Source organism: Chiloscyllium punctatum, chromosome 7 (genome assembly GCF_047496795.1).
Source record: "Chiloscyllium punctatum isolate Juve2018m chromosome 7, sChiPun1.3, whole genome shotgun sequence".
In the NCBI taxonomy this organism is placed as follows: Eukaryota; Metazoa; Chordata; class Chondrichthyes; order Orectolobiformes; family Hemiscylliidae; genus Chiloscyllium; species Chiloscyllium punctatum.
In genome coordinates this window covers 82,865,040-82,883,204 of record NC_092745.1, presented here as the reverse complement: position 1 = coordinate 82,883,204, position 18,165 = coordinate 82,865,040, and positions in this window count along the sequence as shown.

Here is an 18,165-nt window from a genome sequence, read left to right as displayed (position 1 = left end):
AAATGAAAACATTAGATTCTTAATGCTGAGACAAAAAATCCAACTTTGAACATGAGACTTCAGCAGCTGGATGAGAATCTCACTAGTAACCAGCATGCATTATGAGGTTTGATAGTTTGATATAACCTGTAGGCCTGAGATCTGTGGGTAACATGGTGAGATAAAGCCTTAAATAAAAGCATTGCATGGAATTGTAGGAAACTCAAACCTGATGAAACTGACAGTGCAAGGCATAAAGGAACATGAAGACTTGGAGGAGTGGGGAGTCATCCAGATTAACAGGCTGCATATAACACCTTCACCTCCAACCTCATGCAAATCGCAATGGAAAAGAAAACTTCTACAACCACACCTAATAGAGTAAGTGCTTTTTTCTATCTGAGAATGTAGGTTCGACTTATGAGCAATACGAAGCCCTTTGCAACTGAAGAACTTTGTTTCCAACACTCCCCAGCTTGGCTCATTGGAGCCATTGCCAATACATCTAGGGAGAGAAACTGCTGTTGCCGTTGTGGCTGCTGCACTAAGAGCATCCACTGAAATTGATGAGAAGCACATTGTCTAGAAGCCCAGGGCCAACAGCAACCTCTTAATCCTCCTCCTACTCCCTTACCACCTGACGCCTGGAGGAAGAACACCTCATCTTCCACTTTGGGACCCTCCAACCCCATGGCATCAATGTGGATTTCACCAGTTTCCTCATTTCCCCTCCCCCTACCTTATCCCAGTTCCAACCTTCAGCTCAGTACCACCATTATGACCTGTCCTACCTATCCATCTTCTTTCCCACCTATCTGCTTGACCATCCATCCACTTATTGCACTCTCAGCTACATTCCCCCCAGCCTCACACCCCTCCCACTGCCTGACCTGCTCTGCTTTTCCAGCACCACATCCTCGACTCTAATAATCTTCAGTATGTGTAGTCCTCACTTTCGCCTAGTTGATTGCAACCTCTTAATGCAGTTTCCAGCAAAATGTCCACTCATGATGTAAGTACAAGAGACCCACGGTCATATTTCTTCAATTGAATGTTGCTGGATTGAGGCGGAGGACCCTTGTGCCCCTTTTACCTTGTAATTTGTAATAAGCAACATTAGGTAAAGGAACAGAGTGCAGGTCTGTGAGCATATGCAGGATTTACTAAGTGTGCTAGACCTAGTTTTCCATGGCAGCCACAACCGGTCCACGCAAACAACCAGACTTACACATGCCAGAGCCAGCGCAATACAGATGGTGCTGGTGTACTTTTCCACCACTTGCTGCAATTTGCGGAGTGTCTCTTAAATATTATTTCTGCTGCTCTGTGTAATTATGCATTTTGATGAAGTTATTAAAAGTTGGCAACATGCACTCCTTCCCTGTCTGGGTTGAGCCTGACCCCAGCATACTCTGACTGCCAGAGATCTGGGGTATTTCTTGCTTGACCAGTAGCAGAGATACAGCAGTGATGTGCTCACCAGATGATACTACTGATTCTCACCTTGTTAAAGTACCCAACAAAGTATTGTCTCCCACTTGGGCCTCAAAAGGGGAAAGGAGATGAATGTTGGGCATTGCACCACCTCCCTTGGCCCTCTTTGCCTCAGTGTAGGCCATGTTCTCCTGGGATGAGACCAAGGCAGGGATTGAGTGAGAGGAAAGTGAAACCAGTGGCAAATAAATTCAGATCCCATTTATAGTGAGCACTCCTGTTGCTGACAGGGTGGAAGCAGGCCATTTGGCCCATTGAGTCTACACTGACGCTCTGAAAAGCATCCCACCCCTGTCTCTGTAACCCTGTCCTTCCCATAGTTAATCTAGGTAGCCTGCACACTACAGGTAATTTAACATGGCCAATCCAACTAACCTGCACACTTTGGACTGTGGGAGAAAACGCAAACCTTTCACAAATAGTTGCCCAAGGCTGGAGTTGAACCCAGGTCATTAGCACTGTGAGGCAGCAGTGCTAACCACTGAGCCACCATACAGATGAATGCAATGGGAGCATGATGCATACTTACGAAGCAATGAGCAGTGTAAAACTGCATAAGAAAACTCACTGGAGTACACGAAGGAACCTGCCGTGAAAGTCCCTGAAATTAACACTTGCCTAAATTGTGGGAAAAGTCAGCCCATAGAGCCTGAAAGGCAGTGTACATTTTTAACTTTCTTTAAGAATTTACTTATTAGTTATTAAAATAATCAGGCTTGAGAAAGATAACTGTTTGACTTTCCATCAAAAATGACATAATACAGTCCACTCACATGCTCAGATAGAAACTTTTCAGCAACCAATAGCAGCAACATTGGGCCACTGGAGGCAGAGGTCTTCTGAAAGAACCTCCAAGATTATGCCTAGCAGAGATGGCAACCCTTATTATAGCTCAGTCTGATCCTGCCCTTAACTGTTTAGAGCAGGTAATAGGAATGGTTGCCCACTGCTGTTGGAAGCTTTTTTCTCCTTGGTTGGAGTGACAAATTCAAAACCAACAAGGCAAAGGCATAATTTAAAAATCATTCAAACAAGGCACGATGTATAAATGAACATGTTAAATGCTTAAACAAGCTATAATTTATTTATGCCACACTATATGGAATGTTGGATTGCTTTTACATTAGCATAAATACACTGGTTTAGAAATGTTTTTAAATTAAAGATCTTTGTGTCTACCTGGAGATCAGTTTCGATTATTACACATCAATTGTCATTTGAATGTAAATAGTTCTATGGGATTGTGCCAGAATCCTTACCAGACCTGCTCTGTGTAGCGTAGCACTCCGATGTGTGACAGCTGCTTGAGATATCATCAAGTTGGCAATTTGACTTCTATGTATCGTCATCAGGCTGGAGGACAAGACTGGTTTTATGAACTTTTCAGTTTGGGGTTTCTCATGCACCTTTCTTTGATGGATTAGACTTTCAAATTCTAACAGGTCCCTTAAACTTGCTTTTATGAAAAGGCTACTTGTAAAATCAACAAAGTCAGTCTCTGAGCACAACTGAAAACCCCACTGCAAAGGATACTCAAGGATCTTGGGTGAGGAGGGGTTACACTCAGTTGATATGTCCCAGTTTGCAATAGCCTGTTGACATTCACTGTTGCAGCTCCAACATGAAGAATAGCCTTCTTATTGAGCTGTACCAGAGCAGTTAGTAACCAAGAATCAAGGAGGGAGGGAAGGGAGTGGGGGGGGCGGGGGGGGGGATGTGGAAGGGAGGTGCAGTTAAAATCCACAGAGATACCTTACAACAGACAACAATGCAGCAGACCTGGCACCCGATCTGATTTTGCCTTCATGAAAATTGAATAAAGCAGTTTAATAAAAACATGTTTTACATTGTAATTGTTTACTAACCTATTCTGAAAATATAAGAAATAAGAAGTTTATCGCACAGCATTAGTTAATTATGTGGCAGGTAACTTATCTCTTGTCTCCATAATACTGTTCACCATCTACAACACAAAAGTCAGGAGTAGTTTGGATAGGTGCAGCTCCAACAATACTTGAGAAGTTTGATTCCATCCAGGACAAAGCAGCCGCTTAACTGCACCCGATCTACCATTTTCAACTTTCATACCCTCCACCACCAACACACGGTGGCAGCAATATGTACTATCTCTAAGCTGCACTCCAGTAACTACTGAACCTCATTCCATGTGACCCTCCAAACCCCCAAACCTCTCCAACCTAGAAAGACAAGGGTAGAATATGTTTGGTAACCCACTGCCTGCAAGTTCCTATCTGAATCACACACAAACCTGATTTGGAACTTTGTCACATTCTTTCACTGTCACCAGGTCAAAATGCTCAAGTTCCTTTCTCAACAGCATTCTAAGTGTCCCTTTATGTCAAAGACTGCAGTGGTTCACTTAGGTAGCTCATAGCACCTTTTCCAGGGCAATTCGCGATGAGCGATATCCACATCCCACAAACCAATAACAAAAAAAATCACAGAACAGGAAGTCAGGAGTACTTCCTATTCCATAGTTTTTTTGGCTTTTGGAAGTGATATTGCATTTACTTTTGAACTTCAGTTTTGCATTTCTAATGATTAAAAAGTTTTATTGCAGCGGCAGGTGGGACTAGATTGGGTTGGGATATCTGGTTGGCATGGACGGGTTGGACCGAAGGGTTTGTTTCCATGCTGTACATCTCTATGACCCTATGACTCTAAATATTCATTTCTCTATTCTATTTCTATGAATCCATTAAATTATTCAAATTGAGTTTACATAATGTTCTTAAAACTGCTGTTTTTTCTACCACACTTCCCGAAAAGTTACGGCAACAGATTACAAACAGCTCCCAGGAAATTCCCAGCCATCATTTTCAAACATATTCCCAAAATCCCATGAGGTGGTTGGGCTGGTTCCACAATCAGTGTAGGAGGTAATCACAGCAAGTGCATTAAGGAATCCACTGACATGTGCATTCCATGCAAGCAGCCATATCTCCAGCCATCTAAGCCCCAAACCCTGGAGCTCCTCCCTTAAACCTTTCACCTCATTCTGTTCCTTTAAGATATGGCTTAAAACATACATCATTCCTCAAGCTTCGCCCACATATGCTAATTATTTCTCCATTGTACCTGTGTTAAGTTTGTTTTCTTGTCTGATCACCCTCTTGTGGAACACCTTGGGGCATTTTTCTATTATAAAGCTGCTATATTAATTCAAGTTTTTATTGTAGCATTCTAAAAAGTACAAATATTGTATGACCTTTGTCACATATTCTTTGGGGCACATTTTGTTTGTCATAAAAGTGAAACTTGATATTTTTATATTTGTTCCAAGGATCATTTGTCCCTGAATATTATGTTACAAAGGACAAGTTTAAAAATGTCCCCATTTTGGTCTATTTTGTTGCTGATTGCTTTTTGTTGTATTTTTGTCCTTTTGGATTCATATAATACTCACAGTCAAATTACAACTCAAGGTCATAGCTTTTCTTTATTCAACCATCATGCTTTTTTATAAGGTAGACAATAATGGTCAACCACTAGGAAGAGCCAAAAACTTGCTTTGAAATCCTTCTTTCAGATCTGTTAGTCTAGTCTGATATGACATCATGGTCTAGATTAGAGTGGTGCCGGAAAAGCACAGCAGGTCAGGCAGCATCCGAGGAGCAGGAAAATCAACATTTTGGGCAAAAGCCCTTCATCAGGAATAGAGGCAGGGTGCCTGCAGAGTGGAGAGATAAATGAGAGGGGGGTGGGGGTGGGGAGAAAGTAGCATAGAGTACAATAGGTGAATGGGGGTGGGGATGGAGCTGATAGGTCAGAGAAGAGGGTGTGGGAAGGTAGCAAAGAGTACAATGGGTGAATGGGGTGGGAATGAAGGTGATAGGTCAGAGAGGAAGGTGGAGTGGATAGGTAGAAAGGAAACTAGGCAGGTAGGACAGGTCATGGGACGGTGTTGAGCTGGAAGGTTAGAACTGGAATGAGGTGGGGGAAGGGGAAATGAGGAAACTGGTGAAATCCACATTAATGCCCTGGGGTTGAAGTGTTCCGAAGCGGAAGATGAGATGTTCTTCCTCCAGGCGTCAGGTGGTGAGGGAGCGGTGGTGGAGGAGGCCCAGGACCTGCATGTCCTCGGCAGAGTGGGAGGGGGAGTTGAAATGTTGGGTCACAGGGCGGTGGGGTTGATTGGTGCGGGTGTCCCGGAGATGTTCCCTAAAGCGCTCTGCTAGGGGGCGTGTAGCCTCCCCAATGTAGAGGAGACCGCACCAGGAGCAACCAATACAATAAATGATATTGGTGGATGTGCAGGTAAAACTTTGATGGATGTGGAAGGCTCCTTTGGGGCCTTGGATGGAGGTGGGGGAGGAGGTGTGGCCGCAGGTTTTGCAATTCCTGCGGTGGCAGGGGAAGGTGCTAGGATGGGAGGATGGGTTGTTGGGGGGCGTGGACCTGACCAGGTAGTCACGGAGGGAACGGTCTTTGCAGAAAGCGAAAATGAGTGGGGAGGGAAATATATCCCTGGTGGTGAGGTCCATTTGGAGGTGGCAGAAACGACTTCGGATGATGTGATTTACGCGAAGGTTGGTAGGGTGGAAGGTGAGCACCAGGGGAGTTCTATCCTTGTTACGGTTGGAGTGGTGGGGTCCGAGGGCGGAGGGGCGGGATGTGGGCAAGATGCGTTGGAGGGCATCTTTAACCACGTGGGAAGGGAAATTGCAGTCTCGAAAGAAGGAGGCCATCTGGTGTGTTCTGAGGTGGAACTGGTCCTCCTGGGAGCAGATACAGCGGAGGCGGAGGAATTGGGAATATGGGATGGCATTTTAGCAGGAGGTAGGGTGGGAAGAGGTGTAATCCAGGTAGCTGTGTGAGTTGGTTGGTTTGTAAAAAATGTTGGTGTCAAGTCGTTTGTCGTTAATGGAGATGGAGAGGTCCAGGAAGGGGAGGGAGGTGTCAGAGATGGTCCAGGTGAATTTAAGGTCAGGGTGGAATGTGTTGGTGAAGTTGATGAATTGCTCAACCTCCTCGCGGGAGCCCGAGGTGGCGCCAATGTAGTCATCAATATAGCAGAGGAAGAGGTGGGGAGTGGTGCTGGTGTAACTACGGAAGATGGACTGTTCTACATAGCCAACAAAGAGACAGGCATAGCTTGGGACCCACACGGGTTCCTACGGTTACTCCTTTGGTCTGGAGCAAGTGGGAGGATTTGAAGGAGAAATTGTTGAGGGTGAGGACCAGTTCAGCCAAACAAATGAGAGTGTCGATGGAAGGGTACTGTTGGGGATGTAAGGAGAGGAAGAAACAGAGGGCTTGGAGGCCCTGGTCATGGCGGATGGAGGTGTAGAGGGATTGCTTATCCATGGTGAAGATGAGGCATTGGGGACCAGGGAAACGGAATTCTTGGAGGAGGTGGATGGTGTCTCGAACGTATGTGGGGAGTTCCTGGACTAGGGGGGATAGGACAGTATCGAGGTAGGTGGAGATGAGTTTGGTGGGGCAAGAGCAGGCTGAGACAATGGGTTGGCCAGGGTGGTCAGGCTTGTGGATCTTGGGAAGGAGGTAGAATCGGGCAGTGCGGGGTTCCTGGACTAAGAGGTGGGAAGCTGTGGGTGGGAGATCTCCTGTGGTGGTGAGGTTCTATATGGTCTGGGAGATGACAGTTTGATGATGGGAGGTGGGGTCATGGCCGAGGGGGTGGTAGGAGGAGGTGTCTTTGAGTTGGCATCTGGCTTCAGCAGTGTAGATGTCAGTGCGCCAAACTACCACTGCACCCTCTTTATCTGCTGGCTTGATGGTGAGGTCGGGTTTGGAGCAGAGGGATTGAAGGGCTGCATGTTGTGAGGGTGAGAGGTTGGAGTGGGGGAGGGGTAGACAGCTTAAGGTGGTTAATGGCTCGGCGGCAATTGGAAATGAAGAGGTCGAGGGCAGGTAATAGGCCAGCGCGGGGTGTCCAGGTGGATGGAGTGTGTTGGAGGCGGGCAAAGGGGTCCTTGGAAGGTGGGCAGGAGTCCTGATTGCAAAAGTAAGCTCGGAGGCGGAGGCAGCGGAAGAAGTGTTTGATGTCACAGCATGTATTAAATTCATTGATGCGTGGGCAGAGGGGGATGAAGGTAAGGCCTTTGCTGAGGACTCGTGCTCCCATGAGGAGGTTGAGCAATTCATCAACTTCACCAACACATTCCACCTCAACCTTAAATTTACCTGGACCATCTCTGACACCTCCCTCCCCTTCCTGGACCTCTTCATCTCCAATAATTACGACCGACTTGGCACTGACATTTTTTACAAACCCACCGACTCCCACAGCTACCTGGATTACACCTCTTCCCACCCTACCTCCTGCAAAAATGCCATCCCATATTGCCAATTCCCCTGCCTCCACCGTATCTGCTCCCAGGAGGACCAGTTCCACCACAGGACACACCAGATGGCCTACTTCTTTGGAGACCACAATTTCCCATCCCACATGGTTAAAGATGCCCTCCAACGCATCTTGTCCACATCCCGCCCCTCCGCCCTCAGACCCCACCCCTCCAATTGTAACAAGGACACCTTCCACCCTACCAACCTTCGCACAAACCCATCATCCGAAGACATTTCCACCACCTCCAAACGGACCCGACCACCAGGGATATATTTCCCTCCCCACCCATTTCCGCTTTCCGTAAAGACCATTCTCTCCGTGACTACCTGGCCAGGTCCACGCCCCCAAAAACCCACCCTCCCCATCCTGGTACCCTCCCCTGTCACCGCAGGAATTGCAAAACCTGCGCCCACACCTCCTCCCTCACCTCCATCCAAGGCCCCAAAGGAGCTTTCCGCATCCATCAAAGTTTTACCTGCACATCCACCAGTATCATTTATTTTATCCGTTGCTCCCAATGCGGTCTCCTCTATACTGGGGAGACTGGACGCCTCCTAGCAGAGCACTTTAGGGAACATCTCCGGGACACCCACACCAATCAAGCACACCGCCCTGTGGCCCAATATTTCAACTCCCCCTCCCACTCTGCCGAGGATATGGAGGTCCTGGGCCTCCTTCACCGCCGCTCCCTCACCACCCAACACCTGGAGGAAGAACACCTCTACCTTAGCCTCGGAACACTTCAACCCCAGGGCATCAATGTGGATTTTACCAGTTTCCCCTTCCCCCACCTCACCCCAGCTCCAACCTTCCAGCTCAGCACCACTCTCATGGCCTGTCCTACCTGCCTATCTTCCTTTTCACCTATCCACTCCACCCTCCTCTCTGACCTATCACCTTCACCCACACCCCATTCACCCATTGTACTCTATGCTACTTTCTCCCCACCCCCACCCCCTTCTCATTTATCTCTCCACTCTGCAGGCACCCTGCCTCTGTGCCTGAAACGTCAATTTTCCTGCTCCTCGGTTGCTGCCTGACCTGCTGTGCTTTTCCAGCACCACTCTAATCTAGACTCTGGTTTCCAGCATCTGCAGTCCTTGATTTTACCTGCTATGACATCATGGCCCAGACTTATGACAAAATTTGACAGAAACTTAAACTTAAATATCAGCTGAGATGGTAAAGATTGGCAGACTTTACTGTAGCTTTTGGTCTGTGGTAGTATGCAGCAAAAAATCTATCCTTCCACATAGTTTGTATCTGTTGCAAATACATATTCAACACTTTGCTAAATTATGCAAAATTATGTATGGAAAATAATTGCTGGAACTCCCATTAGCTCTGGCACAAATTTTCCCTCCTGAGTTGGTCATGCCGAATTGGGAATGTTCGCATTTACTGGCCCCGACTGCTGGAGTTTCATTCTGGGAGTACTGATGTTAACTGGAGTGAATCTTCCCACCTTTAGATTTGATGCAGAAGCAGCCACACAGACTCCAAAGTCATGGGGCATGCTGGTTAAAAATCGACCTCGGTGGAATGGGATTTGTCTCAGTTGTAATATTAACAGGACAGCAAAAAAAGTTCTTGTCTCTCACATTCTATCAACCCTGGACTCCCGAGGAAATGTCGATCATCCTGCTCCTTGGATGCTGCCTGACTAGCTGTGCTTTTCCAGCACCACACTTTTTGACTCTGACCTCCCATCCATGCCAGTTCATGCCACTCATCTACCTGCAATGGGCCTCTCCTATGTTCCATGCTAACCCAGGGACCCCCATGGCCCTATATAGTCCCTTTGTCCACTAAATGTAAGCTCATGCCCAACCTTGCCCCCTACCAACTATAATTCCCTTATACTCTTATAAGTCACTAATATGGACCATGGGGGGACTTCAGGAGTCAATATGATATGCAATAAATTCTAAATGTCCATTATGAACTTTGTCATGTTAAAATTAAACATTGTAATTAAAAGCTGATTCAATGTAGGTCAATCCCTTCAAGTACTTAAAGCTCCAAAAAATCATGTTTGGATTCAAAACCCATAACAAAGACAGCTAATCTCTTTTCCCAACCACTTTAAAGGCTCAATCACTTGACTGATGTAATGATAGTTAAAATAGTCACTCAAAATATATGACTAATGAAATCACACAGTTTTATGTCAAGAAACATATTGAAATTACAAACACCATTATATTTTCAAATGCAGGCTGGTTTGTTTTTTCTAAAATTTAAAGGCCAAATTATTTAAATAACTTGACAACTAGCAGTTCTATCAGCCTTATCCATGTCTCTTGGTGCATATTTATTCTGCTGTTAACAATCCTAAAGTAATACCTGACCTTTCTATAAAAAAAATTACCCGAGCTCTCCAAGAGGGTGATTAACCCTTCCAAATAACTTTGGTCAGCTTAGACCTATTTAACACTTTCATAAAGCTCACAGGTTGTACTTCGAAAACATGGTTTATCAAAGTTGCATTTGTTTGAAGAGAGCTGCACTTTCCAAAGTCCTGCAAACATTGTAGACTGCATACTGTGTAAAATATGTCCCATCCTCACCAACATCCTGGGAAAGATTGAGTGCGAATATAGGTGTGAAACTTTCAGATTCCAGTCTCCATTGAGACATGGAGCACTTCCAGCATCGTGAAAATTTGAACCTCAGTCATACAAATGCTGCTCAGAGTAGCACTGTGTCCTCTCGGCCATCGCGGTATGAATTTAACACTAGTTTTGCAGATCCCTGCAGCAATATTGATTTTATGTGCTACAGTTGAATTCAATGGTCAAAAGCAAAGAAAGAAAGATTTCAGCCATGTTTTGTTTTCCATTGACTTTTGTTTGAAAGTGCAAATACTGAACTGTTGAGTGAGGGCAAGGAAACTCACTATGTGCGCTCATGCATGGTCGTTGGGGTATTTTAATGGAGAATTACTGGAGGCTATGCAATTATTTCCTCAGAAGAATGGTAGAAATGGGGCAAAGAGGATACATTAAGGAAAGATTAGAAATGTAAGATTAGGAGATACCAAAATACACGTCAGAAGGGATATATACTTGCTGGTGATTGATTAGGTGCAGATTGCTGTGTTGGACAAGAATTGAAGCTCAATAAATACTGAATAGATTAGTGTAGCTGAAACTTAAGCATTTTCACGTGAGTAACTCAATCCAGATCACACTGATCTTTGCAATATGCTGTCCCTGTAACACAAGGGTGCTTAATTTCAACTACATTTTTTAAGTTTCTTCCTTCTCTTTCCAATTTTCTGCAGACATTGTCTCAACCTTATGTTCTACCAACCCACCCTGCACAACGCATCAAATCACCGTACTACAGATGTGAGTTGTGACAACAGGACTTGGGTTTTCCTCTTCTTGTCCCAGAAGGGCTGCAACAAGACTTCCACTTTTTACAACCCTGTTATGATATCTGTTTGTTTTTCAGTGACAGAGATCATTATGTGTGTCAGCCAAAATCCTGACAGAACTCCTGCCAGTTAGAAAGAGACCTGCACCAGCCAACACTAGAAACCCCAGCAGAGCTAGAGTAGGATGCAGAATCCCAGGTAATGGTAGCAGAGGTCTTCACAGATTGAGAAGGACCAAGTTATCAAAGGCACAGTCCCTTGGCCTGATTAGAATGAAAGGAGCCCATAATGCAGGTCCACTTCCCCAAAGGGCATTAGGGAATCCTTCTCCCTTTCTCCCAGGGGTTATAACCAATGTTGTTGGACCCTGCATGGGCAATAGTGGCACAGCATATAGCACAAAAATGTGGCAGCTTGGGTAAATTATGTGGAGCCAATGTGTACCCATGCTCCCCCCACCCTCCACCCCCTTTGAAGGTATAGGGATGAAGAAATTCAATGTTGAGATAGAGAAGAAGAAAGAGAAGGAAGGCACTTGTATTTAATTAATTCCTTCAGACCCTCAGAATGCCAAAGCGTTTTAAATGCAATTAAAAGCTTTTATAATATCGGAAATGTAAGATGAAATGTGTGCACAACAAAACAGCAATGAAATGAATGACTACATTTTCTCATTTTAGATGTTGATTTTTCTCAGTTGGGAAAGAGATTTTTGACAGTGCAGCATTCCTTGAAGTTCTGTATTGGATTGCCAAACATAAGTTATGTACATAAACCTCTGGAATGAGTTTTGAAACACATAACCTTTTGAGCTTGAGGTGAGTGCCTAGTGTAATATCCTGGTGAGTAGGACTCCCCTTAGTATTTCAGCTGATACCTATTTGCAGCTGGAGAAAATTAAAATCCAGATGTCACAAGCAATTCAACTATTTAGGGATAGGGACATAAGATCCATGTGATAAAGTACTCCTCAATGTTTATGTATTCAGAGTCGGGAATTTGCTGTTCATATAACAAGTAATTAAGATTAGAAAAGAGACAGATAATGACTGTTAATTCCCTGTGTCAACCAGTGGAATATTGCATCTTGTAGGTCGAGAGTATGTTGCTGGGAAAGCACAGCAGTTCAGGCAGCATCCGAGGAGCAGGAGAATCGTTGTTTTGGGCATAAGCCGTTCATCAGGAATGAGGCTTGTGGGCCGGGCTAAGAGATAAATGGAAGGAGGGTGGGGTTGGGGGAAAGGTAGCTGAGAAAGCAATAGGTGGATGAAGGTGAGGGAGAAGCTGATAGGTCGGTGGGGGGGTGGAGTGGGGTGTGATGAACAGGTCCAGAGTGAGGTGCCATGTTGATGGCTTGGGACTGGGGTAATGGGGGATGGGGGGGGTATGAATGAGGAAGCTGTTGAAATCCACATTCATCCAGTGTGTGCCTGGGCCTCCTCCACTGCCAAACCGTTACCACCTGACACCTGGAGGAAGAACACCTCATAATCTGCCTTGGGACCCTGCAACTACACAGGATAAATATGGATTTCAACAGCTTCCTCATTTCCCCTCCCCTCACATTATCCCAGTTGCAAGCCTCCAACCTGGCACTACCATCTGCACCTGTTCATCACCCCCCTGTGATCTATCACCTTCTCCCTCACCTTCATCCACCTATCGCTTTCTCAGCTACCTTCCCCCAACCCCACCCCCCCGCCCATTTATCTCTCAGCCCTGGCCCACGAGCCTCATTCCTGATTAAGGGTTTATGCTCAAAACGTCAATTCTCCTGCTTCTCGGATGCTGCCTGACCTGCTGTGCTTTCCCAGCAACACTCTCTCAACTCTGATCTCCAGCATCTGCAGTCTTTACTTTCTCCTCCTTGCATCTTGTAGGATGCCAAAGAAGCTTCAAAGAGAAAGGCTTCAAAAGACAGAGATTCAAGGCAATCCATTTATCTTCCCTCAGCAGGAAAACCTCTCCTGTGGAGATGAGTTGAAGACATTCTTGTGCTCTATTTTTCCAGAATGTGATAAAAAATGTTGTTAGAAACCAACTGGGATCCCTGGTCTCTGTGTGTTTGCAGGCTGATCAGCTAGAGCAGACTAGTATTCTGTGAAAGTTGTAGTTGAGGACAGCCAGTAAATACCACCATACTGAGGGCAAAAATAAATGAGACCTTATTGTTCTGAATTCTGAAAGGTGGTTTTCAACAAAAAGGATACTGACAAAAGAATTTCATTGAACTACAAAGCAAGGATCCAAAAATCAAACTCAATTACCAACGTCAGCTCTACAGGTATCATCCAATTAACAGCCACAATATTCCACTGTCTACTGTTCAGACTGATCATATATTTTTACCTTTTATCTTTATTGGATTCATTTCTCATTTTTGATCTGTGTGGGTATGTGTTGCAATATTATTTCATTTCAGGTTTTGTAACTAATGAACACATTTCTTTATCTTAGGAAAATCTGGTTAAATTGGCTCAATTTTAAAAATAAATTCATTAGGTCTTGGAGAAAGATATCCAGAGGGAGAAAATCCTTTTTAATTAATCTTTTTGGGACCAACCAAAGGGAATGTGAATAAAGAGTTTATCCCTCCTCACCTGGGAGCATAACAATTGGGATATCCTGTTGGGAAATGTAACAAGTTTGAGAACCTCACTTGGGGATTGGTCATAACATATGATAATGGGAAGAGGGAGGAGATGTAGTTAGGAATAAGATATTCAAAATTTTCAGATGGCTGCCTTAAGGGTTGAAGTTTCCATGTTTGCTGAATCAATGTTGTGTTTAGTGAATGAATACCCATTCCCATTGATATTAGAGGTTTCCCTTTCTATGCCTGTTTGACAGTTGTTCTAGGACGTTCTCTCCTGGCTCTCATTTCTTTCAATAGGAATTTAATATCCCTGGACCTCATGCCAAAATTGTAATGGGGGCTCTTGCCTGCCCACCTTAATGAACCCAAGTCAAAATTGATCTTCCTGCATCAAGCCATCATGCGGCTGTCTTTTGGTATAGTGCCAATGTGACTGGATTACAATCCAGAACCTGAGATAAATTTTCTCTTTACATCAGTACAAATCCCACCATGACAGATCACAAATTTTGAGTTCAATTGATAAAAGAACCTGGAATATACTGCAGCCTAATGGTGACCATGTAATCACTGTCAATGACACAAAATAAATGTGTTTCATTAATGTCCTTTAGGGATGGAAATCAGCCATCATTACCTGGTCTGGCCTACATATAACTCCAGACCCACAGTAACGGGATTGGACAGTATCGGACAATAAGTTAAAGGAAATAAATAGTGGCCTAGCCAGTGACACCCATACTCCATAAATGATTTTTTAAAAATCAAGCATTGCAGCTATAGGATGTCTGGCATAAAGATGGGAAAGAAATTTCACATTGAAACATTCAAAGTACTTTCTAAAGATAGAGCTATTTTTGGAACAATGTGGAGACATGTTTAATCTAGAATTCTTACAGTGTGGAAACAAGTCCTTCGGCCCAACAAGTCCACACCGACCCTCTGAAGAGTAACCTACCCAAACACATTTCCCTCTAACCAATGCACTTAGCACTCTGGGCAATTTAGAATGGCCAATTCACCTAACCTGCACATCTTTGGACTGTGGGAGGAAACCCATGCAGACGCAGGGAGAATATGCAAACTCCACACAGACGGTCACCAAGGCTGCGATCGAACCTGGGTCCCTGGCACTGTGAGGCAGCAGGGCTAACTACTGGGCCACCATGCCGCCCCTTAGTTTTTGCTTTACTTGACCTGAAAATCCAATGCTGACACAAGGTGCCAGGGATGAAAAAGCATTTCATTCTTTAATATTAATATCTCTGACCTTCTTTAGCACAAAACCGTAAAAAAATTAGAAATTAAATAATGCTGATTTGAAAGTACTGGTGCATGTCAACTAGACCTCTATGTATGGATTTGTCTCTAATTTTATTTTTCCTTCTGTATCTGTTTTCAGGGAACTTTGAATAATGGAAGCAACATTTGCCTTCACATAAAAACACTCACACAGCCAACCACAATACAGGGCCTTGTCTGAAAAGTCATGGAAAGCCCCTAATGCATTCCTACTAAACAGGAAGTGTTCTTAAACAGCCCTGATACAACTATCACCAACACTGCATCAGGAAGCAAGAGATCTGAAATAAATCAGTTAACTATTTGAGGATTGAACTCTTTTGGCACTTTGCAGCAGAATATTTCACCTCAGGACCTCTGAGTACAAAGCGATAAATCCATGAGATAGAATTACAGGTGTGTAACCTGATCTAGAGGTTCAGATAGTATCAATTAGTATGTTGAAATTCAAACTGGTCTATTCATGTTATCTATAACCAGAAAAATGAGGCTACAGCACTCTCTTCATGACACAATTTAACATATTAGAATGCATACACTCAAACAATAAGCAGATGGTGGGGCAGCCCCACTCTCAGGATGACCATTGGCATAAACATGAGCCAGTGGTAGACCAAATATACAAAACGTCCAGTTGTCTAACCACATTCCATTTGCAAGTTCTCAAAGGAATGCACTGCCCGGAAGTGTGGTGGAGGCAGGTTCAACTGAAGAACTCAAGAGGGCATTGGGTCATTTTTTTTTCTAAGTAAGTAATGTGCCAGGTTACAGAAAAAAGACAGGATATTGGCACTAAAATAAAATGCTCAGAGGGCCTGTATAGAAACAATGGACTGAATAGCTTCTTTTTCACTGTAAAATTCTGTTATCATGTTTCACTTGAGACCATGTTGGCTAAAAGTGCCTTAGATCAATGGCAGCTGAGAATATTGCAGATCTGTGTTCTAGGTATCCTGCTGTTGTTCTCCAAGTTATTTTGTCACTGGGTGCTTTGTTTTTCTGGAAAGGCAGAGCGAGAGAGAGAGAGAGAGAGAGAGTGAGAGAGAAGCAGGAGCCTGCTGCTGCTCCTGGGCTCACCATTGGTCCTGGTCATTAGTCGTCTTCACCTTCTGGGAGAGGCAGCCAAAGAGACCAGGGCCAACAGCATCAGGGCGTATCACATTTGGTGGAAAGGAGCTGAAACAGAAACAGAAGGAATGAAAGAGTTTCTTAGACCTCAGAACAGTTGCCCACATTAAATTTGCAAGTACCAATGGCATGGAGCATATCACCTTTGACCAGCACCTGATGCCTAAGCACCCTCACATTGTGTTCATAGCAATATTATTGTAAATTAAGTACAGCTCAGTTTTGTGCAGACTGTGCCTATACTTGATAGTATCTTGACCCCAGATTAACAGCACCCTCCCTTATGTAGACCAAGGACTAGCCTCTATCACTTTCTGGCATGCCATTTGATTGAATGAATGTGAAGTATGCTTACTGCACAGTCAGCTGCAACATGCTGTAGTTGTTGAACTGATATCTTGGTGTGCTATACAGCAAAGTGTCTTGCCACTTCTGACAGATCCCTAACAATAAGGATGACAAGCAACGAAACCAATGAGCTGTGGATCCTGGAATTCAGAAACAGAAATTGCTGGTGAAACTCAGCAGATCTGGCAATATCCGTGGAGCGAAAGCAGAGTTAACATTTCAGGTACAGTGACTCTTGCTCAGAACTTCTTCAGTTTTGAAGAAGGGTGACTTGACTCTGAACATTAAGTCTGATTTCTCTCCACAAATGCTTCCAGACTTGCTGAGCTTTCCCAATAATTTCTGGTTTGTGATTGAGAATGACAGGCAATCTTCTTGTGTTTCTATAGTAAGGAGCATGTCAGTCCAGTAGTACTGATAGTATTTGGTTCTAAGTGAAGTACCAATGCACGGACAGGCATGGCACGCATGTCAAGACAAGGTATGGACACTGTCAGCATTCAGGCAAAGTGCAAATTCTGCAGCATTTTCACAATATTTGTCGACACTCTGCAGTGCAAATCTGTGCTTCTCAACTCGTCATTACTGGAGAGGTACATTCATGGTCATGAGGAATGGACGAATGCCAGATACCAATGTCCATGGATGGGGGGGGGGGGCGGGGGTGCATGCAGCTGGTGCCCATTATTAGTGCCCTGAGATGCAGTCTGGTTGTCAGCCTTATAGATGCGTCTCAGCACTAGCAGCAGGCTGAGACACCAGGAATCTGTTCTGTTTTCAATTTCTCAATGTCTAGCTTATTTGGCATGTTTGGTTAGATAGGAAGCTGAATATTAATCAGCTGAGTTTGACCTTTTGTAAAGCAATAATCCCCCTGAACTGGCATCTTACCATTGCGTGGGAAAAAAACCTGCCACACTGTTTGTCAAAACAAAGAATGGAGCAAGGTGCTCCCGATATTTCAATTGGTGACTGAAACATAATTACGGGAGGCTATTGATGTTCTTTGACAACAGAAAACAAGTTTATTATACAGAAGAAAGAAACAAAAGGAACCACACAATATTAGTAAGAGCTTAACACAAACATTGAAACAAAATTTCAACTAGTTTCCAAATTCTCTTTATTAAACAGACTCAAATCAAGAGGAATTATAGTCTGATCTTAATTATTTAAGTTTGTATTTAACTAACTCCTCCTCTTGAACTGAAGAGACAATTTAATGACTCATCCCCAAACTTAATGGCAAAGCTTTTCACAGTTCAGAAGGTCTAAACTTTTTCAATTTGAATTTCGTGAATATTTCTATAAAGTCTTCTGGCTTGGAAAACATCACAAACTGGAAAGAAATAGTGCTGTAACAGTAAACATAAACAGAAATTGCTGGAAAAGCTCAGCAGCTCTGGCAGTATTTGTGGAAAGTATGTGTGGATTTCTCTCCACAGAGCTGCCAGACCTGCTGAGCTTTCTCAGCAATTTGTGTTTTTGTTTCTGACTTACAACACTTGCGGGTCTTTCGGTTTTGTTCTGTTAGAATGGTAACTGGGTTTCCGAACTGAAAAACTGATAGTGGGAGAGAAACTAAAAACTTGATTCTGACTTCAA